At 48.4% G+C, this 4,160-nt stretch overlaps 2 non-coding genes across 2 annotated transcripts; both read left to right on the plus strand.

Annotated features, from left to right (window-relative positions):
• Positions 1 to 386: 386 nt before the first annotated feature.
• On the plus strand, positions 387 to 458 carry TRNAV-GAC. The gene has a single exon. It is a non-coding gene; the product is annotated as a tRNA-Val (tRNA).
• A 2,586-nt stretch (positions 459 to 3,044) lies between these two features.
• On the plus strand, positions 3,045 to 3,116 carry TRNAV-GAC. The gene has a single exon. It is a non-coding gene; the product is annotated as a tRNA-Val (tRNA).
• Positions 3,117 to 4,160: the final 1,044 nt, after the last annotated feature.

Raw genomic sequence — 4,160 nt, forward strand, 5'->3', positions numbered from 1 at the left:
TTCCTTGGCCTCCTATACAGAGGACCCGGACTGAATGGAACAGATGTCTATAAGAGCAAGAACTTAAAGAGCCCTGTTGGATCAGACCAGTGGTGCATCCAGTCCAGCATCTTATCTCACACAGTAGCCAACTAGTTTCTCTGGATGGTCAACAACAGGGCATAGAGGCCAAGGCCTTCCCCTGGTGCTGCCTCCTGGCTCTGGGATTCAGAGGTTGACTGCCTCTGAATGTGTTTTCCTTTAGTCACCAGGACTGGTAGTGACTGATAGACCTCTCCTCCATGAATCTAATACCCTTTCGAATGCCTGTAGCCATGACTATATCCCATGGTAACTAATTCCCCATTTTAATAACTGGTGTAAAGAAGTATTTCTTTTCTTGGGGAGGAGCTGTGGCTCAGTGGCAGAGTCTCTGCTTGACATGCAGAAGGTCCCGGGTTCAATCCCCAGCATCTCCAGCTAAAAGGATCAGGGAGGAGATGATGTGAAGAACCTCTACCTGAGACCTTGGAGAACCACTGCCAGTCTGAGTAGGCAATACTGGCTTTGATGGGCCAAGGGTCTGATTCGGTGTAAGGCAGCTTCATGTTTATGGGTTGATGTAAGAACATAAGAAATGTGAAATGTGTCTGAAATTAATATGAAACCAAGTCATCATAAATTGTTCTTCTCTCTCTTGCTTTCTTGCGTAGGGTGAAATGGGACCTCCAGGAAAACCTGGCTCAGCAGTAAGAACAATTAACTTGGGGATTATATTGTGTGGGAGGGGAGGCGGCATGGTATAGCCCAATCTCATCAGACCTCAGAAGCTAAACAGGATGGGGGACCACCAAGAAAGGCTCTGCAGAGGAAAGCAATAAGCCACCTTTGCCTCTCATTTGCCTTGAAAGCCCTTTGCTGGGATCATCATAAGTCGATTGCAACTGGATGACAGATACATATGTAATGTACACTGGATGGGATGTATAGCCAAGTCTCATCAGATCTTGAGAGCTAAGCAGGGTCAGTACTTGGATGTAAGAACACCAAGAAAGACTCTGCAGAGGAAAGCAATGGCAAACCACCTCTGCTTCTCACTTGCCTTGAAAGCCTCTTGCTGGGGTCACCATAAGTCTTGGATGGGAGACCACCAAGGAAGACTCTGCAGAGGAAGGCAATGGCCAACCACCTCTGCTTCTCACTTGCCTTGAAAGCCCCTTGCTGGGGTCACCATACGTCTTGGATGGGAGACCACCAAGGAAGACTCTGCAGAGGAAGGCAATGGCCAACCACCTCTGCTTCTCACTTGCCTTGAAAGCCCCTTGCTGGGGTCACCATACGTCTTGGATGGGAGACCACCAAGGAAGACTCTGCAGAGGAAGGCAATGGCCAACCCCCTCTGCTTCTCACTTGCCTTGAAAGACCCTTGCTTTCTTGTGACTTGATGGCACTTCACACACACACACACACATACAGGGGGATTCTGGGGATTACACGGACCAAGATGTTCAGATTCCCTCCTATGATCATCCTGAAAGTGGTGGCCAGCTTTGATTATGAGTTATGCTTGCTGCAGACAGAAAGACAGACGGACACATCCTTGTATCGTTATAGATATGTAATGGATCATGGGGAGATAGGGTGGCATGGTGTAGCCCAATCTCATCAGATCTGGGAAGCTAAGGAGGGTCAGTACTTGGATGGGAGACCACAAAGGAGGACTCTTCAGAGGAAGGCAATGGCCAACCCCCTCTGCTTCTCACTTGCCTTGGAAGCCTCTTGCTGGTCTCTCAAAAATGGCCAACCACCTCTGCTTCTCACTGGCCTTGAAAGCCCCTGGCTGGGGTCACCATAAGTCTTGGCTGGGAGCCCACCAAGGAAGACTCTGCAGAGGAAAGAAATGGCCAACTGCTTCTCGGTTGTCTTGAAGGTCTCTTTTGGGTGGCTCCATAAGTCAGTTGTGACTTGAGGGCACGTATGTACCTACGTACGTTTTGTGTCGAGGGCGGAAAATGAGACTTTTTTCTGTGTCTAGACCATTTTGAGAACACTGGCAGCCTTTAAGCCATGGCTGGACAATCCCTTGTCAGGGATGCTCTCGGCTGATCCTACACTGAGCAGGGGGTTGGACTGGATGGCCTCTAGGGCCCCTTCCCACTCTTGTGGTCCTATCTTTGAGTTGTTATAGCAGTTGTATTTTATTGATTTTCATTATATGTATTGTAATCCTCCATCTTATATGGGAAAGCACAGGTTTATTTTTTTTTCCCCTTCTCTGTTACATACATATTTATTTTTGTAGGCAATTCCTCCCGTGTGACCAGGGCCTTAGGTGGGAGAAATCCCAGGGTATTTCCTTGCCCAGTCCTACCACTCCACTGATCAAAGTTTCTTTACTTATTTATTGAAAAGATTTAGAGCCCACTTTTCTTTTTTTGGTACAAGCTTAAAGTCTAGTCTAAGGAGTCCCTTTAAGTGGCTCTTCCATTGGAGGAAGAACCATTTAAGTTAGGGGAAGTCTCCTTAGGTTGAAAGAAGGCTACTTGGATGGCTGCTGGATCCACAATCTTAAATTGCTTCTGGTTGTATGGGAGTTATAAAAGTGGAACTCCTTTGCTGGAATGAGAGGCAGTAGGCAAGAGACGGATGGACGGAGTTTCACAGGATGAATGCATTCCATTCCTTGGCCTCCTATACAGAGGACCCGGACTGAATGGAACAGATGTCTATAAGAGCAAGAACTTAAAGAGCCCTGTTGGCTCAAACCAGTGGTGCATCCAGTCCAGCATCTTATCTCACACAGTAGCCAGCTAGTTTCTCTGGATGGTCAACGACAGGGCATAGAGGCCAAGGCCTTCCCCTGGTGCTGCCTCCTGGCTCTGGGATTCAGAGGTTGACTGCCTCTGAATGTGTTTTCCTTTAGTCACCAGAACTAGTAGTGACTGATAGACCTCTCATCCATGAATCTAATACCCTTTTGAATGCCTGTAGCCATGACTGTTTCCCATGGTAACTAATTCCCCATTTTAATAACTGGTGTAAAGAAGTATTTCTTTTCTTGGGGAGGAGCTGTGGCTCAGTGGCAGAGTCTCTGCTTGACATGCAGAAGGTCCCGGGTTCAATCCCCAGCATCTCCAGCTAAAAGGATCAGGGAGGAGATGATGTGAAGAACCTCTACCTGAGACGTTGGAGAACCACTGCCAGTCTGAGTAGGCAATACTGATTTTGATGGGCCAAGGGTCTGATTTGGTGTAAGGCAGCTTCATGTTTATGGGTTGATGTAAGAACATAAGAAATGTGAAATGTGTCTGAAATTAATATGAAACCAAGTCATCATAAATTGTTCTTCTCTCTCTTGCTTTCTTGCGTAGGGTGAAATGGGACCTCCAGGAAAACCTGGCTCAGCAGTAAGAACAATTAACTTGGGGATTATATTGTGTGGGAGGGGAGGCGGCATGGTATAGCCCAATCTCATCAGACCTCAGAAGCTAAGCAGGATGGGGGACCACCAAGAAAGGCTCTGCAGAGGACAGCAATGAGCCACCTTTGCCTCTCATTTGCCTTGAAAGTGCTTGCTGGGAGCACCATAAGTCGATTGCAGATACATATGTAATGTACACTGGATGGGATGGATAGCCCAGTCTCATCAGATCTTGACAGCTAAGCAGGGTCAGTACTTGGATGGGAGACCACCAAGGAAGACTCTGCAGAGGAAGGCAATGGCAAACCACCTCTGCTTCTCACTTGCCTCGAAAGCCCCTTGCTGGGGTCACAATAAGTCTTGGAGGGGGGACCACCAAGGAAGGCTCTGCAGAGGAAGGCAATGGCCAACCACCTCTGCTTCTCATTTGCCTTGAAAGCCCCTTGCTGGGGTCACCATAAGTCTTGGATGGGAGACCACCAAGGAAGACTCTGCAGAGGAAGGCACTGGCAAACCACCTCTGCTTCTCACTTGCCTTGAAAGCCCCTTGCTGGGGTCACGATAAGTCTTGGAGGGGGGACCACCAAGGAAGGCTCTGCAGAGGAAGGCAATGGCCAACCACCTCTGTTTCTCCCTTGCCTTGAAAGCCCCTTGCTGGGGTCACCATAAGTCTTGGATGGGAGACCACCAAGGAAGACTCTGCAGAGGAAGGCAATGGCCAACCACCTCTGCTTCTCACTTGCCTTGAAAGCCCCTTGCT

This window comes from Gekko japonicus, unplaced genomic scaffold (genome assembly GCF_001447785.1).
Source record: "Gekko japonicus isolate JY-2015 unplaced genomic scaffold, Gekko_japonicus_V1.1 scaffold5667, whole genome shotgun sequence".
Classification (NCBI taxonomy): Eukaryota; Metazoa; Chordata; class Lepidosauria; order Squamata; family Gekkonidae; genus Gekko; species Gekko japonicus.